General features: G+C 38.6%; 4 non-coding genes across 4 annotated transcripts; all 4 read left to right on the forward strand.

The window, feature by feature from the left end:
* Positions 1-5,271: 5,271 nt before the first annotated feature.
* On the forward strand, positions 5,272-5,345 carry TRNAN-AUU (transfer RNA asparagine (anticodon AUU)). Its single transcript has one exon. It is a non-coding gene; the product is annotated as a tRNA-Asn (tRNA).
* Positions 5,346-8,780: 3,435 nt separating this feature from the next.
* TRNAN-AUU (transfer RNA asparagine (anticodon AUU)) lies at positions 8,781-8,854 on the forward strand. The gene has a single exon. It is a non-coding gene; the product is annotated as a tRNA-Asn (tRNA).
* A 2,263-nt stretch (positions 8,855-11,117) lies between these two features.
* On the forward strand, positions 11,118-11,191 carry TRNAN-AUU (transfer RNA asparagine (anticodon AUU)). The gene has a single exon. It is a non-coding gene; the product is annotated as a tRNA-Asn (tRNA).
* Positions 11,192-13,455: 2,264 nt separating this feature from the next.
* On the forward strand, positions 13,456-13,529 carry TRNAN-AUU (transfer RNA asparagine (anticodon AUU)). The gene has a single exon. It is a non-coding gene; the product is annotated as a tRNA-Asn (tRNA).
* The last annotated feature ends 11,378 nt before the right edge of the window (positions 13,530-24,907 follow it).

Genomic DNA, 24,907 nt, shown 5'->3' on the forward strand with positions numbered 1-24,907 from the left:
ACAGGTAAGGAATTAAGAAAATCTTTATTTAAGGGAGAAGATGTTTCTCACAAAATTGTTGACCCAATGCATCATTGAAATTCAAGCTGGAAAGATGATTTTAATATATCACTTGTACATTTTGTATTGCTCTTCTGGTGACAATGTAGTTTGTTTTTGTCAATTACCATTTTAATAATAGGGTAAAGAAAATGAAGTGGATTTTTGAAAGAAAACAATACTGTCAATATACTATTAAAACAAATTAAAATGGTAAAAGTTATTGTACTTTAAGTAAAAATAAAAGAGACAAAATATCAATCCCAGTTTTGGATTACTTTAATTAACAAAAAAAATGCATATAGCAAAGGATAGTTTCAATCTGCCTACCTCTGGGTTATGGGCCCAGCATGCTTCCATTGCAGTACTCTGCTGCACATGTAAGTTCAAGAGATCCTGAAGCACTCACTCATCATGGGAAAGTACCAATGTGTTTCTTCGTTGGTTAATGGAAGAAACATCTTACAAAAACTCTCCAGATTATTGACTTTTTAAAGTTTTTCTAGGAAACGTTTTAGATGAATGCTTATTAGCCTTTGTCAGTATGGACTTTTGCAAAGTGTCTCTGTGGCGCAATCAGTTAGTATGTACGGCTATTAACCAAAAGGTTGGTGGTTCAATCGCACCCAGGGACCTAATTGACCTTGTTATCAGATTTTGGTGATCTTTAAGTAGACAAGTCAAAATTTCAAACCCCCTGTTATGGTGTAGGGTACCTGGCCTTCTCTGATGTAATCAGAGTTAGATTTGATTCAGTGATTTTATAAAAACAGCTAGGAAGCACAATTTAGCAGTGGGTTGCAGAGAAAAAAAATATGCTGGCAGAAAAATCCAATTGAGTGATTAAACAGCTCTTTATTTTCTGGCTTTATTTTTATGCTAACAAATTTGTTCTCTGAAAAGTGTCCACAAAGCCAAGTCTCTGATTAACACCTTTGTAAGGATGGTTTTTCACCTATTACTAAATTAAACTTGCTTCATTGGAAAGGCAGCAAGATGCATCCTCATTTCAATGTCTACTGAAATAATACAGGTTGACACCAGGAAACATTAACGCCACTGCATCCTTGCTGCTTTCTCATGTGGAAGTCTGTTTAATGTGAAAACAAGGTGATATCTAATTAGCACACAGGTAAGGAATTAAGAAAATCTTTATTTAAGGGTGAAGATGTTTCTCACAAAATCGTTGCCCCAATGCATCATTGAAATTCAAGCTGGAAAGATGATTTTAATATATCACTTGTACATTTTGTATTGCTCTTCTGGTGACAATGTAGTTTGTTTTTGTCAATTACCATTTTAATAATAGGGTAAAGAAAATGAAGTGGATTTTTGAAAGAAAACAATACTGTCAATATACTATTAAAACAAATTAAAATGGTAAAAGTTATTGTACTTTAAGTAAAAATAAAAGAGCCAAAATATCAATCCCAGTTTTGGATTACTTTAATTAACAAACAAAAAAATGCATATAGCAGAGGATAGTTTCAATCTGCCTACCTCTGGGTTATGGGCCCAGCATGCTTCCATTGCTGTACTCTGCTGCACATGTAAGTGCAAGAGATCCTGAAGCACTCACTCATCATGGGAAAGTACCAATGTGTTTCTTCGTTGGTTGATAGAAGAAACATCTTACAAAAACTCTCCAGATTATTGACTTTTTTAAGTTTTTCTAGGAAACGTTTTAGATGAATGCTTATTAGCATTTGTCAGTATGTACTTTTGCAAAGTGTCTCTGTGGCGCAATCAGTTAGTGTGTACGGCTATTAACCAAAAGGTTGGTGGTTCAATCCCACCCAGGGACGTAATTGACCTTGTTATCAGATTTTGGTGATCTTTAAGTAGACAAGTCAAATTTCATACCCCCTGTTATGGTGTAGGGTACCTGGCCTTCTCTGATGTAATCAGAGTTAGATTTGATTCAGTGATTTTATAAAAACATCTAGGAAGCACAATTTAGCATTGGGTTGCAGAGAAAAAGAAATATGCTGGCAAAAAAATCAAATTGCGTGATTAAACAGCTCTTCATTTTCTGGCTTTATTTTTATGCTAACAAATTTGTTCTCTGAAAAGTGTCCACAAAGCCAAGTCTCTGATTAACACCTTTGTAGGGATGGTTTTTCACCTATTACTAAATTAAACTTGCTTCATTGGAAAGGCAGCAAGATGTATCCTCATTTCAATGTCTACTGAAATAATACAGGTTGACACCAGGAAACATTAACGCCACTGCATCCTTGCTGCTTTCTCATGTGGAAGTCTGTTTAATGTGAAAACAAGGTGATATCTAATTAGCACACAGGTAAGGAATTAAGAAAATCTTTATTTAAGGGTGAAGATGTTTCTCACAAAATTGTTGACCCAATGCATCATTGAAATTCAAGCTGGAAAGATGATTTTAATATATCACTTGTACATTTTGTATTGCTCTTCTGGTGACAATGTAGTTTGTATTTGTCAATTACCATTTTAATAATAGGGTAAAGAAAATGAAGTGGATTTTTGAAAGAAAACAATACTGTCAATATACTATTAAAACAAATTAAAATGGTAAAAGTTATTGTACTTTAAGTAAAAATAAAAGAGACAAAATATCAATCCCAGTTTTGGATTACTTTAATTAACAAAAAAAATGCATATAGCAGAGGATAGTTTCAATCTGCCTACCTCTGGGTTATGGGCCCAGCATGCTTCCATTGCAGTACTCTGCTGCACATGTAAGTGCAAGAGATCCTGAAGCACTCACTCATCATGGGAAAGTACCAATGTGTTTCTTCGTTGGTTGATGGAAGAAACATCTTACAAAAACTCTCCAGATTATTGACTTTTTAAAGTTTTTCTAGGAAACGTTTTAGATGAATGCTTATTAGCCTTTGTCAGTACGGACTTTTGCAAAGTGTCTCTGTGGCGCAATCGGTTAGTGTGTTTGGCTATTAACCAAAAGGTTGGTGGTTCAATCGCACCCAGGGACCTAATTGACCTTGTTATCAGATTTTGGTGATCTTTAAGTAGACAAGTCAAAATGTCAAACCCCCTGTTATGGTGTTAGGGTACCTGGCCTTCTCTGATGTAATCAGAGTTAGATTTGATTCAGTGATTTTATAAAAACAGCTAGGAAGCACAATTTAGCAGTGGGTTGCAGAGAAAAAAAATATGCTGGCAGAAAAATCCAATTGAGTGATTAAACAGCTCTTTATTTTCTGGCTTTATTTTTATGCTAACAAATTTGTTCTCTGAAAAGTGTCCACAAAGCCAAGTCTCTGATTAACACCTTTGTAAGGATGGTTTTTCACCTATTACTAAATTAAACTTGCTTCATTGGAAAGGCAGCAAGATGCATCCTCATTTCAATGTCTACTGAAATAATACAGGTTGACACCAGGAAACATTAACGCCACTGCATCCTTGCTGCTTTCTCATGTGGAAGTCTGTTTAATGTGAAAACAAGGTGATATCTAATTAGCACACAGGTAAGGAATTAAGAAAATCTTTATTTAAGGGTGAAGATGTTTCTCACAAAATCGTTGCCCCAATGCATCATTGAAATTCAAGCTGGAAAGATGATTTTAATATATCACTTGTACATTTTGTATTGCTCTTCTGGTGACAATGTAGTTTGTTTTTGTCAATTACCATTTTAATAATAGGGTAAAGAAAATGAAGTGGATTTTTGAAAGAAAACAATACTGTCAATATACTATTAAAACAAATTAAAATGGTAAAAGTTATTGTACTTTAAGTAAAAATAAAAGAGCCAAAATATCAATCCCAGTTTTGGATTACTTTAATTAACAAACAAAAAAATGCATATAGCAGAGGATAGTTTCAATCTGCCTACCTCTGGGTTATGGGCCCAGCATGCTTCCATTGCAGTACTCTGCTGCACATGTAAGTGCAAGAGATCCTGAAGCACTCACTCATCATGGGAAAGTACCAATGTGTTTCTTCGTTGGTTGATAGAAGAAACATCTTACAAAAACTCTCCAGATTATTGACTTTTTTAAGTTTTTCTAGGAAACGTTTTAGATGAATGCTTATTAGCATTTGTCAGTATGGACTTTTGCAAAGTGTCTCTGTGGCGCAATCAGTTAGTGTGTACGGCTATTAACCAAAAGGTTGGTGGTTCAATCCCACCCAGGGACGTAATTGACCTTGTTATCAGATTTTGGTGATCTTTAAGTAGACAAGTCAAATTTCATACCCCCTGTTATGGTGTAGGGTACCTGGCCTTCTCTGATGTAATCAGAGTTAGATTTGATTCAGTGATTTTATAAAAACATCTAGGAAGCACAATTTAGCATTGGGTTGCAGAGAAAAAGAAATATGCTGGCAAAAAAATCAAATTGCGTGATTAAACAGCTCTTCATTTTCTGGCTTTATTTTTATGCTAACAAATTTGTTCTCTGAAAAGTGTCCACAAAGCCAAGTCTCTGATTAACACCTTTGTAGGGATGGTTTTTCACCTATTACTAAATTAAACTTGCTTCATTGGAAAGGCAGCAAGATGTATCCTCATTTCAATGTCTACTGAAATAATACAGGTTGACACCAGGAAACATTAACGCCACTGCATCCTTGCTGCTTTCTCATGTGGAAGTCTGTTTAATGTGAAAACAAGGTGATATCTAATTAGCACACAGGTAAGGAATTAAGAAAATCTTTATTTAAGGGTGAAGATGTTTCTCACAAAATTGTTGACCCAATGCATCATTGAAATTCAAGCTGGAAAGATGATTTTAATATATCACTTGTACATTTTGTATTGCTCTTCTGGTGACAATGTAGTTTGTATTTGTCAATTACCATTTTAATAATAGGGTAAAGAAAATGAAGTGGATTTTTGAAAGAAAACAATACTGTCAATATACTATTAAAACAAATTAAAATGGTAAAAGTTATTGTACTTTAAGTAAAAATAAAAGAGACAAAATATCAATCCCAGTTTTGGATTACTTTAACAAAAAAAATGCATATAGCAGAGGATAGTTTCAATCTGCCTACCTCTGGGTTATGGGCCCAGCATGCTTCCATTGCAGTACTCTGCTGCACATGTAAGTGCAAGAGATCCTGAAGCACTCACTCATCATGGGAAAGTACCAATGTGTTTCTTCGTTGGTTGATGGAAGAAACATCTTACAAAAACTCTCCAGATTATTGACTTTTTAAAGTTTTTCTAGGAAACGTTTTAGATGAATGCTTATTAGCCTTTGTCAGTACAGACTTTTGCAAAGTGTCTCTGTGGCGCAATCGGTTAGTGTGTTTGGCTATTAACCAAAAGGTTGGTGGTTCAATCCCACCCAGGGACGTAATTAACCTTGTGATCAGATTTTGGTGATATTTAAGTAGACAAGTCAAAATTTCAAACCTCCTCTTATGGTGTAGGGTACATGGCCTTCTTTGATGTAATCAGAGTTAGATTTGATTCAGTGATTTTATAAAAAACAGCTAGGAAGCACAATTTAGCAGTGGGTTGCAGAGAAAAAGAAATATGCTGGCAAAAAAATCCAATTGAGTGATTAAACAGCTCTTCATTTTCTGGCTTTATTTTTATGCTAACAAATTTGTTCTCTGAAAAGTGTCCACAAAGCCAAGTCTCTGATTAACACCTTTGTAAGGATGGTTTTTCACCTATTACTAAATTAAACTTGCTTCATTGGAAAGGCAGCAAGATGCATCCTCATTTCAATGTGTACTGAAATAATACAAGTTGACACCAGGAAACATTAACGCCACTGCATCCTTGCTGCTTTCTCATGTGGAAGTCTGTTTAATGTGAAAACAAGGTGATATCTAATTAGCACACAGGTAAGGAATTAAGAAAATCTTTATTTAAGGGAGAAGATGTTTCTCACAAAATTGTTGACCCAATGCATCATTGAAATTCAAGCTGGAAAGATGATTTTAATATATCACTTGTACATTTTGTATTGCTCTTCTGAAGACAATGTAGTTTGTTTTTGTCAATTACCATTTTAATAATAGGGTAAAGAAAATGAAGTGGATTTTTGAAAGAAAACAATACTGTCAATATACTATTAAAACAAATTAAAATGGTAAAAGTTATTGTACTTTAAGTAAAAATAAAAGAGACAAAATATCAATCCCAGTTTTGGATTACTTTAATTAACAAAAAAAATGCATATAGCAGAGGATAGTTTCAATCTGCCTACCTCTGGGTTATGGGCCCAGCATGCTTCCATTGCAGTACTCTGCTGCACATGTAAGTTCAAGAGATCCTGAAGCACTCACTCATCATGGGAAAGTACCAATGTGTTTCTTCGTTGGTTAATGGAAGAAACATCTTACAAAAACTCTCCAGATTATTGACTTTTTAAAGTTTTTCTAGGAAACGTTTTAGATGAATGCTTATTAGCCTTTGTCAGTATGGACTCTTGCAAAGTGTCTCTGTGGCGCAATCAGTTAGTATGTACGGCTATTAACCAAAAGGTTGGTGGTTCAATCGCACCCAGGGACCTAATTGACCTTGTTATCAGATTTTGGTGATCTTTAAGTAGACAAGTCAAAATGTCAAACCCCCTGTTATGGTGTAGGGTACCTGGCCTTCTCTGATGTAATCAGAGTTAGATTTGATTCAGTGATTTTATAAAAACAGCTAGGAAGCACAATTTAGCAGTGGGTTGCAGAGAAAAAAAATATGCTGGCAGAAAAATCCAATTGAGTGATTAAACAGCTCTTTATTTTCTGGCTTTATTTTTATGCTAACAAATTTGTTCTCTGAAAAGTGTCCACAAAGCCAAGTCTCTGATTAACACCTTTGTAAGGATGGTTTTTCACCTATTACTAAATTAAACTTGCTTCATTGGAAAGGCAGCAAGATGCATCCTCATTTCAATGTCTACTGAAATAATACAGGTTGACACCAGGAAACATTAACGCCACTGCATCCTTGCTGCTTTCTCATGTGGAAGTCTGTTTAATGTGAAAACAAGGTGATATCTAATTAGCACACAGGTAAGGAATTAAGAAAATCTTTATTTAAGGGTGAAGATGTTTCTCACAAAATCGTTGCCCCAATGCATCATTGAAATTCAAGCTGGAAAGATGATTTTAATATATCACTTGTACATTTTGTATTGCTCTTCTGGTGACAATGTAGTTTGTTTTTGTCAATTACCATTTTAATAATAGGGTAAAGAAAATGAAGTGGATTTTTGAAAGAAAACAATACTGTCAATATACTATTAAAACAAATTAAAATGGTAAAAGTTATTGTACTTTAAGTAAAAATAAAAGAGCCAAAATATCAATCCCAGTTTTGGATTACTTTAATTAACAAACAAAAAAATGCATATAGCAGAGGATAGTTTCAATCTGCCTACCTCTGGGTTATGGGCCCAGCATGCTTCCATTGCTGTACTCTGCTGCACATGTAAGTGCAAGAGATCCTGAAGCACTCACTCATCATGGGAAAGTACCAATGTGTTTCTTCGTTGGTTGATAGAAGAAACATTTTACAAAAACTCTCCAGATTATTGACTTTTTTAAGTTTTTCTAGGAAACGTTTTAGATGAATGCTTATTAGCATTTGTCAGTATGTACTTTTGCAAAGTGTCTCTGTGGCGCAATCAGTTAGTGTGTACGGCTATTAACCAAAAGGTTGGTGGTTCAATCCCACCCAGGGACGTAATTGACCTTGTTATCAGATTTTGGTGATCTTTAAGTAGACAAGTCAAATTTCATACCCCCTGTTATGGTGTAGGGTACCTGGCCTTCTCTGATGTAATCAGAGTTAGATTTGATTCAGTGATTTTATAAAAACATCTAGGAAGCACAATTTAGCATTGGGTTGCAGAGAAAAAGAAATATGCTGGCAAAAAAATCAAATTGCGTGATTAAACAGCTCTTCATTTTCTGGCTTTATTTTTATGCTAACAAATTTGTTCTCTGAAAAGTGTCCACAAAGCCAAGTCTCTGATTAACACCTTTGTAGGGATGGTTTTTCACCTATTACTAAATTAAACTTGCTTCATTGGAAAGGCAGCAAGATGTATCCTCATTTCAATGTCTACTGAAATAATACAGGTTGACACCAGGAAACATTAACGCCACTGCATCCTTGCTGCTTTCTCATGTGGAAGTCTGTTTAATGTGAAAACAAGGTGATATCTAATTAGCACACAGGTAAGGAATTAAGAAAATCTTTATTTAAGGGTGAAGATGTTTCTCACAAAATCGTTGCCCCAATGCATCATTGAAATTCAAGCTGGAAAGATGATTTTAATATATCACTTGTACATTTTGTATTGCTCTTCTGGTGACAATGTAGTTTGTTTTTGTCAATTACCATTTTAATAATAGGGTAAAGAAAATGAAGTGGATTTTTGAAAGAAAACAATACTGTCAATATACTATTAAAACAAATTAAAATGGTAAAAGTTATTGTACTTTAAGTAAAAATAAAAGAGCCAAAATATCAATCCCAGTTTTGGATTACTTTAATTAACAAACAAAAAAATGCATATAGCAGAGGATAGTTTCAATCTGCCTACCTCTGGGTTATGGGCCCAGCATGCTTCCATTGCAGTACTCTGCTGCACATGTAAGTGCAAGAGATCCTGAAGCACTCACTCATCATGGGAAAGTACCAATGTGTTTCTTCGTTGGTTGATGGAAGAAACATCTTACAAAAACTCTCCAGATTATTGAATTTTTAAAGTTTTTCTAGGAAACGTTTTAGATGAATGCTTATTAGCCTTTGTCAGTATGGACTTTTGCAAAGTGTCTCTGTGGCGCAATCGGTTAGTGTGTTTGGCTATTAACCAAAAGGTTGGTGGTTCAATCCCACCCAGGGACGTAATTAACCTTGTGATCAGATTTTGGTGATATTTAAGTAGACAAGTCAAAATTTCAAACCTCCTCTTATGGTGTAGGGTACATGGCCTTCTTTGATGTAATCAGAGTTAGATTTGATTCAGTGATTTTATAAAAAACAGCTAGGAAGCACAATTTAGCAGTGGGTTGCAGAGAAAAAGAAATATGCTGGCAAAAAAATCCAATTGAGTGATTAAACAGCTCTTCATTTTCTGGCTTTATTTTTATGCTAACAAATTTGTTCTCTGAAAAGTGTCCACAAAGCCAAGTCTCTGATTAACACCTTTGTAAGGATGGTTTTTCACCTATTACTAAATTAAACTTGCTTCATTGGAAAGGCAGCAAGATGCATCCTCATTTCAATGTGTACTGAAATAATACAAGTTGACACCAGGAAACATTAACGCCACTGCATCCTTGCTGCTTTCTCATGTGGAAGTCTGTTTAATGTGAAAACAAGGTGATATCTAATTAGCACACAGGTAAGGAATTAAGAAAATCTTTATTTAAGGGTGAAGATGTTTCTCACAAAATTGTTGACCCAATGCAACATTGAAATTCAAGCTGGAAAGATGATTTTAATATATCACTTGTACATTTTGTATTGCTCTTCTGGTGACAATGTAGTTTGTTTTTGTCAATTACCATTTTAATAATAGGGTAAAGAAAATGAAGTGGATTTTTGAAAGAAAACAATACTGTCAATATACTATTAAAACAAATTAAAATGGTAAAAGTTATTGTACTTTAAGTAAAAATAAAAGAGACAAAATATCAATCCCAGTTTTGGATTACTTTAATTAACAAAAAAAAATGCATATAGCAGAGGATAGTTTCAATCTGCCTACCTCTCGGTTATGAGCCCAGCATGCTTCCATTGCAGTACTCTGCTGCACATGTAAGTTCAAGAGATCCTGAAGCACTCACTCATCATGGGAAAGTACCAATGTGTTTCTTCGTTGGTTGATGGAAGAAACATCTTACAAAAACTCTCCAGATTATTGACTTTTTAAAGTTTTTCTAGGAAACGTTTTAGATGAATGCTTATTAGCCTTTGTCAGTATGGACTTTTGCAAAGTGTCTCTGTGGTGCAATCAGTTAGTATGTACGGCTATTAACCAAAAGGTTGGTGGTTCAATCCCACCCAGGGACCTAATTGACCTTGTTATCAGATTTTGGTGATCTTTAAGTAGACAAGTCAAATTTCATACCCCCTGTTATGGTGTAGGGTACCTGGCCTTCTCTGATGTAATCAGAGTTAGATTTGATTCAGTGATTTTATAAAAACATCTAGGAAGCACAATTTAGCATTGGGTTGCAGAGAAAAAGAAATATGCTGGCAAAAAAATCAAATTGCGTGATTAAACAGCTCTTCATTTTCTGGCTTTATTTTTATGCTAACAAATTTGTTCTCTGAAAAGTGTCCACAAAGCCAAGTCTCTGATTAACACCTTTGTAGGGATGGTTTTTCACCTATTACTAAATTAAACTTGCTTCATTGGAAAGGCAGCAAGATGTATCCTCATTTCAATGTCTACTGAAATAATACAGGTTGACACCAGGAAACATTAACGCCACTGCATCCTTGCTGCTTTCTCATGTGGAAGTCTGTTTAATGTGAAAACAAGGTGATATCTAATTAGCACACAGGTAAGGAATTAAGAAAATCTTTATTTAAGGGTGAAGATGTTTCTCACAAAATTGTTGACCCAATGCATCATTGAAATTCAAGCTGGAAAGATGATTTTAACATATCACTTGTACATTTTGTATTGCTCTTCTGGTGACAATGTAGTTTGTTTTTGTCAATTACCATTTTAATAATAGGGTAAAGAAAATGAAGTGGATTTTTGAAAGAAAACAATACTGTCAATATACTATTAAAACAAATTAAAATGGTAAAAGTTATTGTACTTTAAGTAAAAATAAAAGAGACAAAATATCAATCCCAGTTTTGGATTACTTTAATTAACAAAAAAAATGCATATAGCAGAGGATAGTTTCAATCTGCCTACCTCTGGGTTATGGGCCCAGCATGCTTCCATTGCAGTACTCTGCTGCACATGTAAGTGCAAGAGATCCTGAAGCACTCACTCATCATGGGAAAGTACCAATGTGTTTCTTCGTTGGTTGATGGAAGAAACATCTTACAAAAACTCTCCAGATTATTGACTTTTTAAAGTTTTTCTAGGAAACGTTTTAGATGAATGCTTATTAGCCTTTGTCAGTATGGACTTTTGCAAAGTGTCTCTGTGGCGCAATCGGTTAGTGTGTTTGGCTATTAACCAAAAGGTTGGTGGTTCAATCCCACCCAGGGACGTAATTAACCTTGTGATCAGATTTTGGTGATATTTAAGTAGACAAGTCAAAATTTCAAACCTCCTCTTATGGTGTAGGGTACATGGCCTTCTTTGATGTAATCAGAGTTAGATTTGATTCAGTGATTTTATAAAAAACAGCTAGGAAGCACAATTTAGCAGTGGGTTGCAGAGAAAAAGAAATATGCTGGCAAAAAAATCCAATTGAGTGATTAAACAGCTCTTCATTTTCTGGCTTTATTTTTATGCTAACAAATTTGTTCTCTGAAAAGTGTCCACAAAGCCAAGTCTCTGATTAACACCTTTGTAAGGATGGTTTTTCACCTATTACTAAATTAAACGTGCTTCATTGGAAAGGCAGCAAGATGCATCCTCATTTCAATGTGTACTGAAATAATACAAGTTGACACCAGGAAACATTAACGCCACTGCATCCTTGCTGCTTTCTCATGTGGAAGTCTATTTAATGTGAAAACAAGGTGATATCTAATTAGCACACAGGTAAGGAATTAAGAAAATCTTTATTTAAGGGTGAAGATGTTTCTCACAAAATTGTTGACCCAATGCAACATTGAAATTCAAGCTGGAAAGATGATTTTAATATATCACTTGTACATTTTGTATTGCTCTTCTGGTGACAATGTAGTTTGTTTTTGTCAATTACCATTTTAATAATAGGGTAAAGAAAATGAAGTGGATTTTTGAAAGAAAACAATACTGTCAATATACTATTAAAACAAATTAAAATGGTAAAAGTTATTGTACTTTAAGTAAAAATAAAAGAGACAAAATATCAATCCCAGTTTTGGATTACTTTAATTAACAAAAAAAAAATGCATATAGCAGAGGATAGTTTCAATCTGCCTACCTCTCGGTTATGAGCCCAGCATGCTTCCATTGCAGTACTCTGCTGCACATGTAAGTTCAAGAGATCCTGAAGCACTCACTCATCATGGGAAAGTACCAATGTGTTTCTTCGTTGGTTGATGGAAGAAACATCTTACAAAAACTCTCCAGATTATTGACTTTTTAAAGTTTTTCTAGGAAACGTTTTAGATGAATGCTTATTAGCCTTTGTCAGTATGGACTTTTGCAAAGTGTCTCTGTGGTGCAATCAGTTAGTATGTACGGCTATTAACCAAAAGGTTGGTGGTTCAATCCCACCCAGGGACCTAATTGACCTTGTTATCAGATTTTGGTGATCTTTAAGTAGACAAGTCAAATTTCATACCCCCTGTTATGGTGTAGGGTACCTGGCCTTCTCTGATGTAATCAGAGTTAGATTTGATTCAGTGATTTTATAAAAACATCTAGGAAGCACAATTTAGCATTGGGTTGCAGAGAAAAAGAAATATGCTGGCAAAAAAATCAAATTGCGTGATTAAACAGCTCTTCATTTTCTGGCTTTATTTTTATGCTAACAAATTTGTTCTCTGAAAAGTGTCCACAAAGCCAAGTCTCTGATTAACACCTTTGTAGGGATGGTTTTTCACCTATTACTAAATTAAACTTGCTTCATTGGAAAGGCAGCAAGATGTATCCTCATTTCAATGTCTACTGAAATAATACAGGTTGACACCAGGAAACATTAACGCCACTGCATCCTTGCTGCTTTCTCATGTGGAAGTCTGTTTAATGTGAAAACAAGGTGATATCTAATTAGCACACAGGTAAGGAATTAAGAAAATCTTTATTTAAGGGTGAAGATGTTTCTCACAAAATTGTTGACCCAATGCATCATTGAAATTCAAGCTGGAAAGATGATTTTAATATATCACTTGTACATTTTGTATTGCTCTTCTGGTGACAATGTAGTTTGTTTTTGTCAATTACCATTTTAATAATAGGGTAAAGAAAATGAAGTGGATTTTTGAAAGAAAACAATACTGTCAATATACTATTAAAACAAATTAAAATGGTAAAAGTTATTGTACTTTAAGTAAAAATAAAAGAGACAAAATATCAATCCCAGTTTTGGATTACTTTAATTAACAAAAAAAATGCATATAGCAGAGGATAGTTTCAATCTGCCTACCTCTGGGTTATGGGCCCAGCATGCTTCCATTGCAGTACTCTGCTGCACATGTAAGTGCAAGAGATCCTGAAGCACTCACTCATCATGGGAAAGTACCAATGTGTTTCTTCGTTGGTTGATGGAAGAAACATCTTACAAAAACTCTCCAGATTATTGACTTTTTAAAGTTTTTCTAGGAAACGTTTTAGATGAATGCTTATTAGCCTTTGTCAGTATGGACTTTTGCAAAGTGTCTCTGTGGCGCAATCGGTTAGTGTGTTTGGCTATTAACCAAAAGGTTGGTGGTTCAATCCCACCCAGGGACGTAATTAACCTTGTGATCAGATTTTGGTGATATTTAAGTAGACAAGTCAAAATTTCAAACCTCCTCTTATGGTGTAGGGTACATGGCCTTCTTTGATGTAATCAGAGTTAGATTTGATTCAGTGATTTTATAAAAAACAGCTAGGAAGCACAATTTAGCAGTGGGTTGCAGAGAAAAAGAAATATGCTGGCAAAAAAATCCAATTGAGTGATTAAACAGCTCTTCATTTTCTGGCTTTATTTTTATGCTAACAAATTTGTTCTCTGAAAAGTGTCCACAAAGCCAAGTCTCTGATTAACACCTTTGTAAGGATGGTTTTTCACCTATTACTAAATTAAACTTGCTTCATTGGAAAGGCAGCAAGATGCATCCTCATTTCAATGTGTACTGAAATAATACAAGTTGACACCAGGAAACATTAACGCCACTGCATCCTTGCTGCTTTCTCATGTGGAAGTCTGTTTAATGTGAAAACAAGGTGATATCTAATTAGCACACAGGTAAGGAATTAAGAAAATCTTTATTTAAGGGTGAAGATGTTTCTCACAAAATTGTTGACCCAATGCAACATTGAAATTCAAGCTGGAAAGATGATTTTAATATATCACTTGTACATTTTGTATTGCTCTTCTGGTGACAATGTAGTTTGTTTTTGTCAATTACCATTTTAATAATAGGGTAAAGAAAATGAAGTGGATTTTTGAAAGAAAACAATACTGTCAATATACTATTAAAACAAATTAAAATGGTAAAAGTTATTGTACTTTAAGTAAAAATAAAAGAGACAAAATATCAATCCCAGTTTTGGATTACTTTAATTAACAAAAAAAAAATGCATATAGCAGAGGATAGTTTCAATCTGCCTACCTCTCGGTTATGAGCCCAGCATGCTTCCATTGCAGTACTCTGCTGCACATGTAAGTTCAAGAGATCCTGAAGCACTCACTCATCATGGGAAAGTACCAATGTGTTTCTTCGTTGGTTGATGGAAGAAACATCTTACAAAAACTCTCCAGTTTATTGACTTTTTAAAGTTTTTCTAGGAAACGTTTTAGATGAATGCTTATTAGCCTTTGTCAGTATGGACTTTTGCAAAGTGTCTCTGTGGTGCAATCAGTTAGTATGTACGGCTATTAACCAAAAGGTTGGTGGTTCAATCCCACCCAGGGACCTAATTGACCTTGTTATCAGATTTTGGTGATCTTTAAGTAGACAAGTCAAAATTTCAAACCCCCTGTTATGGTGTAGGGTACCTGGCCTTCTCTGATGTAATCAGAGTTAGATTTGATTCAGTGATTTTATAAAAACAGCTAGGAAGCACAATTTAGCAGTGGGTTGCAGAGAAAAAAAATATGCTGGCAGAAAAATCCAATTGAGTGATTAAAGAGCTCTTTATTTTCTGGCTTTATTTTTATGCTAACAAATTTGTTCTCTGAAAAGTGTCCACAAAGCCAAGTCTCTGATTAACACCTTTGTAAGGATGGTTTTTCACCTATTACTAAATTAAACTTGCTTCATTGGAAAGGCAGCAAGATGCATCCTCATTTCAATGTCTACTGAAATAATACAGGTTGACACCTGGAAACATTAACGCCACTGCATCCTTGCTGCTTTCTCATGTGGAAGTCTGTTTAATGTGAAAACAAGGTGATATCTAATTAGCACACAGGTAAGGAATTAAGAAAATCTTTATTTAAGGGTGAAGATGTTTCTCACAAAATCGTTGACCCAATGCATCATTGAAATTCAAGCTGGAAAGATGATTTTAATATATCACTTGTACATTTTGTATTGCTCTTCTGGTGACAATGTAGTTTGTTTTTGTCAATTACCATTTTAATAATAGGGTAAAGAAAATGAAGTGGATTTTTGAAAGAAAACAATACTGTCAATATACTATTAAAACAAATTAAAATGGTAAAAGTTATTGTACTTTAAGTAAAAATAAAAGAGACAAAATATCAATCCCAGTTTTGGATTACTTTAATTAACAAAAAAAATGCATATAGCAGAGGATAGTTTCAATCTGCCTACCTCTGGGTTATGGGCCCAGCATGCTTCCATTGCAGTACTCTGCTGCACATGTAAGTGCAAGAGATCCTGAAGCACTCACTCATCATGGGAAAGTACCAATGTGTTTCTTCGTTGGTTGATGGAAGAAACATCTTACAAAAACTCTCCAGATTATTGACTTTTTAAAGTTTTTCTAGGAAACGTTTTAGATGAATGCTTATTAGCCTTTGTCAGTATGGACTTTTGCAAAGTGTCTCTGTGGCGCAATCAGTTAGTATGTACGGCTATTAACCATACGGTTGGTGGTTCAATCCCACCCAGGGACCTAATTGACCTTGTTATCAGATTTTGGTGATCTTTAAGTAGACAAGTCAAAATTTCAAACCCCCTGTTATGGGGGTTGAGGAGCCAGCACCACTCACACACTAGTCCCCGGGTGCAGCACTCAACCCCCGGGATACCCGGAGCAACAAAATGGAGATTCAGGCCAACAGGCCACACCCCTACCTATGAGACCATGCCTCCATTTTACCATTGCGCTGCTTATCTGCGCGCACTGCATTACAATCTCCCTCGCTGCCTCTCTGGGTGTCACCAATGATAGTGACACATTTGCCATGCTTGTAGCAGCTGGTCCTAAGATCTACGCCTCCAGCCCTGAGTGTTTGCCCTTGTGACTTGTTGATCATCATAGCGAAGCAGATTCTTACAGAAAACTGCAGGGGCTTAGATTGAAAAGAAAAACATTGACGAACCCATCATTTCAGCAACAGGGTCTGCCACACGGCTGACTGAAATGACTGGTTGGTTTGGACCCCCACCAAAAAAGAAGCAATCAATCTCTCCTTGCACAAACTGGCTCTACAGAGGCAAGATGTCCACCTCATCATCCTCCGATTCCTCACCCCTTTCACTGTGTACATCGCCCTCCTCACAGATTATTAATTCGTCCCCACTGGAATCCACCATCTCAGATCCCTGTGTACTTTCTGGAGGCAATTGCTGGTGAATGTCTCCACGGAGGAATTGATTATAATTCATTTTGATGATCATCATCTTCTCCACATTTTCTGGAAGTAACCTCGTACGCCGATTGCTGACAAGGTGAGTGGCTGCACTAAACACTCTTTTGGAGTACACACTGGAGGGAGGGCAACTTAGGTAGAATAAAGCCAGTTTGTGCAAGGGCCTCCAAATTGCCTCTTTTTCCTGCCAGTATACATACGGACTGTCTGACGTGCCTACCTGGATGCGGTCACTCATATAATCCTCCACCATTCTTTCAAAGGTGACAGAATCATATGCAGTGACAGTAGACAACATGTCAGTAATCGTTGCCAGGTCTTCAGTCCGGACCAGATGTCAGCACTCACTCCAGACTGCCCTGCATCACCGCCAGCGGGTGGGCTCGGAATTCTTAGCCTTTTCCTCGCACCCCCAGTTGCGGGAGAATGTGAAGGAGGAGCTGTTGACGGGTCACGTTCGACTTGACAATTTTCTCACCAGCAGGTCTTTGAACCTCTGCAGACTTGTGTCTGCAGGAAAGAGAGATACAATGTAGGTTTTAAATCTAGGATCGAGCACGGTGGCCAAAATTTATTGCTCTGATTTCAACAGATTGAATCCTGGTTAAGCGAATTAAGGGCTCCATCCACAAGTCCCACATGCCTAGCGGAATCGCTCTGTTTTAGCTCCTCCTTCAATGTCTCCAGCTTCTTCTGCAAAAGCCTGATGAGGGGAATGACCTGACTCAGGCTGGCAGTGTCTGAACTGACTTCACGTGTGGCAAGTTCAAAGGATTGCAGAACCTTGCACAACGTTGAAATCATTCTCCACTGCGCTTGAGTCAGGTGCATTCCCCCTCCTTTGCCTATATCGTGGGTAGATGTATAGGCTTGAATGGCCTTTTGCTGCTCCTCCATCCTCTGAAGCATATAGAGGGTTGAATTCCACCTCGTTACCACCTCTTGCGTCAGAGGATGGCAGGGCAGGTTCAGGAATGTTTGGTGGTGCTTCAGTCTTCGGCACGCGGTGGCTGAATGCAGAAAGTGGCCCGCAATTCTTCGGGCCACCGACAGCATCTCTTGCACGCCCCTGTCGTTTTTTAAATAATTCTGCACCACCAAATTCAATGTATGTGCAAAACATGGGACGTGCTGGAATTTGCCCAGATGTAATGCACGCACAATATTGGTGGCGTTGTTCGATGTCACAAATCCCCAGGAGAGTCAAATTGGGGTAAGCCATTCTGCGATGATGTTCCTCAGTTTCCGTAAGAGGTTGTCAGCTGTGTGCCTCTTATGGAAAGCGGTGATACAAAGCGTAGCCTGCCTAGGAACGAGTTGGCATTTGCGAGATGCTGCTACTGGTGCCGCCGCTGCTGTTCTTGCTGCGGGAGGCAATACATCTACCCAGTGGGCTGTCACAGTCCTATAGTCCTGAGTCTGCCCTGCTCCACTTAACCACGGACATGTGGACTAGTGGACATTGGGTACAACTGCATTTTTTAGGACACTGGTGACTCTTTTTCTGAGGTCTGTGTACATTTTCGGTATCGCCTGCCTAGAGAAATGGAACCTAGATGGCATTTGGTACCGGGGACACAGTACCTCAATCAAGTCTCTAGTTGCCTCTGAATTAACGATGGATACCGGAACCACGTTTCTCACCACCCAGGCTGACAAGACCTGAGTTATCCGCTTTGCAGCAGGATGACTGCTGTGATATTTCATCTTCCTCGCAAAGGACTGTTGGACAGTCAATTGCCTACTGGAAGTAGTACAAGTGGTCTTCCGACTTCCCCTCTGGGATGACGATCGACTCCCAGCAGCAACAACAGCAGCGCCAGCAGCAGTAGGCGTTACACTCAAGGATGCATCGGAGGAATCCCAGGCAGGAGAGGACTCGTCAGACTTGCCAGTGACATGGCCTGCAGGACTATTGGCTCTCCTGTCTAAGGAGGAAATTGACACTGAGGGAGTTGGTGGTGTGGTTTGCAGGAGCTTGGTTACAAAAGGAAGGGATTTAGTGGTCAGTGGACTGCTTCCGCTGTCATCCAAAGTTTTTGAACTTGTCACTGACTTATGATTAATGCGCTGCAGGTGACGTATAAGGGAGGATGTTCTGAGGTGGTTAACGTCCTTACCCCTACTTATTACAGCTTGACAAAGGCAACACACGGCTTGACACCTGTTGTCCGCATTTGTGTACAGGATGCATACCTTCATGTCCAAATTTATCCATCTCATCAGTCGTACCTCAGATTTGCGGTACAGGACTGTCATTGCCAATTTCAGACGTTGCTGTTTGGTCTCTCCACGGCCCAGAGAATTTTCACCAAGGTAATGGTGGAAATGATGGTTCTCCTGCGCAAGCAATGTGTCACAATTATCCCGTACTTGAGCGATCTCATAAAAGCGAGATCAAGAGAGCAGTTGCTGAACAGCGTATCACTTTCACTGAAAGTGTTACAGCAACACGGCTGGATTTTCAATATCCCAAAGTCGCAGTTGGTTCCTACGACTCGTCTGTCTTTATTGGGCATGATTCTGGACACAGACCAGAAGAGGGTTTATCTCCCGATAGAAAAGGCCCAGGAACTCATGACTCTTGTCAGTAACCTATTGAAACCAAAACTTGTGTCAGTGCATCACTGCACTCGAGTCCTGGGAAAGATGGTGGCATCATACAAAGCCATTCCATTCGGCAGGTTCCATGCGAGGACTTTCCAATGGGACCTACTGGACAAGTGGTCTGGGTCACATTTACAGATGCATTGGTTGATCACCCTGTCCCCCAGGGTCAGGGTATCACTCCTGTGGTGGCTGCAGAGTGCTCACCTTCTCGAGTGACGCAGATTCGGCATTCAGGACTGGATCCTGGTGACCACAGATGCAAGCCTCCAAGGTTGGGGAGCAGTCACACAGGGAAGAAATTTCCAAGGTCTTTGGTCAAGTCAAGAGACTTGTCTTCACATCAACATCCTGAAACTAGGGGCCATATACAATGCCCTACGTCAAGCGGAGACCTTACTTTGCGACCAACCGGTTCTGATCCAGTCAGACAACGTCACCGCAGTGGCTCATGTAAACCGCCAAGGCGGCACAAGGAGCAGAGTGGCGATGGCACAAGCTACCTTTGCATTTTTCTCCCAAACGAAGGACACTAGAATGAAAATTTTAAAGCCTCCTGTTAGTGCTTTATCTACACGGTATAGCCCTGAATTTTCCAATGCGTAGCTCTTTGCAAAAGAGAGATATTGGCAAGGAAAAGCTGTCTTGTACCTTTGCATTTTTCTCCCAAACGAAGGACACTAGAAAGAAAATTTTAAAGCCTCCTGTTAGGCCATCATCTACACGGCATAGCCCTGAATTTTCCAATGCGTAGCTCTTTGCAAAAGAGAGATATTGGCAAGGAAAAGCTGTCTTGTACCTTTGCATTTTTCTCCCAAACGAAGGACACTAGAAAGAAAATGTTAAAGCCTCCTGTTAGGCCATCATCTACACGGCATAGCCCTGAATTTTCCAATGTGCAGCTCTTTGCAAAAGAGAGATATTGGCAAGGAAAAGCTGTCTTGTACCTTTGCATTTTTCTCCCAAACGAAGGAAACTAGAATGAAAATTTTAAAGCCTCCTGTTAGTGCTTCATCTACACGGTATAGCCCTGAATTTTCCAATGCGTAGCTCTTTGCAAAAGAGAGATATTGGCAAGGAAAAGCTGTCTTTCAACTCTTCCACAACTGAAAAACAGATAGTGTTCCCAAGCCTTCCATCCTGTAATATCTTCAGTCTCTCGTCAATGAAGAAAACAATCCCTCCAGCAGACTCTTCAACCACGATACAAGATCACAGCCAAAAGGGCGAGAAGCAACTACACTTGCGTTTAACCAAAATGGCTAAAATTTAGTGGAGGAAAGTGCAGTGCACCAAAACATAAGCTGACACAATCATGGAGAATGCGCCAGCATATATGCTCTTCTATCTATATTTTGCAAACCTGCTCTTGTCCCCTCCAGCTGCTCCATGTAGATTTGACGCCTGGCAAGGTGCATAACCCACTGACAAGCAGGCACACTCCTGCATGAGTTTTCACTCTCACTAGCAGGATGATACACATTCATTTGCATGTGCTCCACCTCTGACACACCGCCCACCCAACCACCCAGTCACCAGAGCCACCCACAAGCCAACTGGCTCCGTGATTTAATTTGCACAGTGCAGTCATCCAGGCAGCATGTCCTTCTCAATGGAATAATCTCTGGTTCCATGGAATCTTCCGCATTGGAATGCTGCGGAACAAAAAGGATTTAAACATTCAGCTTGCTAGCATTCAATGTACCTGCGGCTTGGCTCTAGCACATGGGTCTTCATCCTGTGGCCCTCCAGCTGCTGTGAAACTACACATCCCAGCATGCCCTGCCACAGTTTTGCTATTAAGGTATGCTAAAACTGAGGCAGGGCATGCTGGTATATGTAGTTCCACAGCAGCTGGAGGGTCGCAGGTTGAAGACCCATATTCTAGCATGCCTGTTCTATGATGCATGTTCCGTGATGTCACAATCAGCTTGGAATGGGGTGTCTAGCATGCATTTGCTGACAGCCACTTGAGGGAGACACACATCAGGAGATGCAGCATATCGGAGGTCTTCGATGCCTTTCCAGCAAATGCACACCACCAGCTGCTGGTCTGGACACAAAACAATACCCACAATTGAAGGCTCAAAATGCCCAACTACAGGATTAATGTAAGTAGTGAATTTAGGAATGAATTTAGAAGTAGGAAATTAAGTTAGTTCACAAGTACATTCAAATTCCGATCTAAAGTCTAGGTAGGCCTCACGTCCTGGCAGCCCCCAGCATTTAAAAATGCCTTGATTAGAGGTAGGGAATTAAATGTAGATAAGAAGTAGACACAAAATAACACTCCACAGAGCAATTATCAGGTGTCTTTATCAATTGTTGCATTTAAAAAATCAAGCAATTAGGGAACACAATGTTGCGACAATGTAACCCTATTTGCAAAATAGTACTAAATAAGTTTGTCGATGTAAGACATTTGCAAAGGCGCAAACAAAACACGCTGGAAAATGCAACTGAATCTGTTTTTGGAGGTTAGAATAGATGCAGGATTAAGTAGCTCAATGGGTAGGGTGTTTGATTAGAATTCAACAGGTTATAGATTTGAATCCTGGGTATGATAGTTTGAGGTGTTATTTAATAAAGTATGTTTATATATTAGTCACACATGGCTTACTTTTACAAATGGCATGTCACCAGTTAGTGCTGACTGCTGATATGCCATTTGCACAAACACCCCATGTGTGACTGTATATGCATTTAAGGAGGGCACCCCGGCAATACCACAAACCATTGAGTGTCAAGTATACTAGATATATCTTCATATCTCATGTGCTTTCTCTGAGACCAATCTTGTTATGCCCCTTCCCCACAAGGCATGCGCCTTTTGTCCATATTGCAAAAATGGGGAGGGGAGGGGGGGGGGCATATAATTCTCTGTCACAGGGCACCAAAAAGTCTAGTTATGGCTCTGGTATGCATTATGTAATCTGGCAGACCATATCTCCAACACTGGCTGGTTGGAATAGAAATCCGGTTATCTATGTGAGCAAATGACCATCAACGATTTACTCTCAAACACTAGAAAATGGACAAACATGGTCCCCTAAACAAATTGGTTAAATTTTGGGTTTAACCAATTTGTGTAATGACCATTTTTGACCACTTTTCTAGTGTTTGGGAGCAAATGGTTAATTGACATTTGCTACTATACATTACCAGATTTTCATTCCACCCATCCAGACTGGATAGATAGCCTGACAGATAATTGTGTAGTGTATGCCCAGGATAACTGTGTCAGTTGTGCTTTCTTTTATGACGGCACATAAATGGGTGGGCAGATCCAGAGCAAGCACTGCCCACTCATGCATAGTTGTCAACTGATGTGAAGTTCCAGGGGGCAATCTCAGTTATAAAGAAAAGTATCTGGAAATTGTCCCTAGTTTAAAAAAAAAATAAAAAAAAATTGATCAACTCCATTTATTTAGTATGATATCCCAGCAGTCAGAACAACATACTTTATTAAATAACACATCTCAAACTACCATACCCAGGATTCAAACCTATAACCTGTTGAATTCTAATCAAACACCCTACCTATTGAGCTATTTGATCCTGCATAAAAATTGTGAACATTATATGAAGCTATTGGTACTTTGCAAAAAAAAAGTATCAGCATTACAACGCAGCAGATCCATGCAGTTTGCAGTCACACACTACATGTATCTGCTCAGCCACAATGCTGATTATTTCTTCACAAAGTACAAGGTGAGCTCCAAACAGAATTCTCTAGCTTAGAATTATACCTTTCTATGCCAAACCTAGAAGTCGGGCCCCCCACCCAGGGATCCCCCAGAGGGAGGCCTGCACCGTCATGCGGCAGGCTTGTCCGTTTTGGAAGCAGGCTGATGGGCAGCCCAGGCTTGCTTCAGTCTGGGCTTGGCAGGTCTGGAAGCATGAGCTTGCTTTGGGTATGCCTGACCTTGGGTACGCTTTACCTGAGGGATGAAAGGGCCAAGGGAAAGTACTTTTAGCCTTCTGCGTGGTAGGAGTCATACGAGGTAGGCAAGCTGTTTTAGCAGTAGCCAGATCAGCTACAATCTTATTGAGGTCTTCTCCAAAGAGAGTGTCTCCCTTGAAAGGAAGCACCTCCAGGGTTTTCTTGGAATCCATATCCACCGACCAGGATCTCAACCAGCTGTATAAAGTATTACCTTGGAACTGGCTCTCCACTCCCCATTATCTGGTTATCATGGCTTCCTCCGCCAGTGTCCAGACTCGCATGCTGAAGCTCGGCCACTTCTTCCTAGCAGCAGGCTCCTGGATCACTGGGCAGCAGAGGTGCTTGGGAGCCGGAAGGGGGCGGAGCAATCAGGCAGGCAGTTGCAGTGCTGCCCAGCTATCTGTGGTGTGAGAAGAAGCAGGGGCACCCCACCGCTGGCAGTGCTGCAGCTAGCGGTGGTGGCAGCGGCGAGGCTGCTGGGCTGGGTCTTGAAAAAGGTGGAAAGAAGGGTTTTACGGCATGGAATGTACAAACTGCGAGACCCTGCTGGTAGCGCCTTTGTCTATTTAGTAGGAAGGGCACGTAACAGCCGGGGGGCAATGGAGGAAGCCCCTTTAGGGCTGGAGCCCCTTCAGGGCTGGAGCCCGGCGGCAACTGACTCCGTTGTCTCTGGCAGTTCTGCCCCTGGACTAGAGGAATGGTCAAGAACATGGCAACATTTAATGCCAAAAAATGCAAAATCATACACGTCTCAAAAATGCAAAGGCTAACTATAATATTAAGGGCATTATAATGGCAAGAGGAAAGCTATCTAAGTATTACTATTTCAGGTGAGCAATGTAACAAAGCAATAGGAAAGGCAAGTCAGATGCTTGTTTGCATAGGTTAAAGAACCAGTAGCAGAAAAAAGTAATACAGGTTGAGTATCCCATATGCAAATATTCCGAAATACGGAATATTCCGAAATACGGACTTTTTTGAGTGAGACTGAGATAGTGAAACCTTTGTTTTTTGATGGCTCAGTGTACACAAACTTTGTTTAATACTCAAAGTTATTAAAAATATTGTATTAAATGAACTTCAGACTGTGTGTATAAGGTGTATATGACACATGAATGAATTCTGTGAATGTACACACACTTTGTTTAATGCACAAAGTTATAAAAAATATTGGCTAAAATGACCTTCAGGCTGTGTGTATAAGGTGTATATGAAACATAAATGCATTCTGTGCTTAGATTTAGGTCCCATCACCATAATATCTCGTTATGGTATGCAATTATTCCAAAATACAGAAAAATCCGATATCCAAAATTCCTCTGGTCCCAAGCATTTTGGATAAGGGATACTCAACCTGTAATGCCACTGTATAGGTCCTTGGTACAGCCACATTTAGAATCCTGTGTTCAGTTCCAGAAGCCATATCTCCAGAAGGCTGTAAATACATTAGGGCAACTAAAATTGTGCATGGCCTACATCACAAAACTTACCTGGAAATACTAAAAAATGTTGATGTGTATAGTTTGGAGAAGGGAAGAGGGAACATACAGTAATAGAAACATTTAAATATATAGGGAGGAATGTAATAGGGTGTGAGAATCAGAAAGTGAGAGATTTTGTGTTTTTTCCTGTTGTTTTTTTTTTTATTGTTTGTTTTTTAAAGTGGCAATCCTTTACATGGCAAAACCAGGTTGATATTTGCCATGTAAAGGATTGCCACCGTGGGCATGTGTAGAAGGGGCACTGCTACTGTTGGCATTATGTGTGTAAGCTGCACTGATATGGTGG

This window comes from Pseudophryne corroboree (genome assembly GCF_028390025.1).
Source record: "Pseudophryne corroboree isolate aPseCor3 chromosome 11 unlocalized genomic scaffold, aPseCor3.hap2 SUPER_11_unloc_2, whole genome shotgun sequence".
NCBI classification, from domain to species: Eukaryota; Metazoa; Chordata; class Amphibia; order Anura; family Myobatrachidae; genus Pseudophryne; species Pseudophryne corroboree.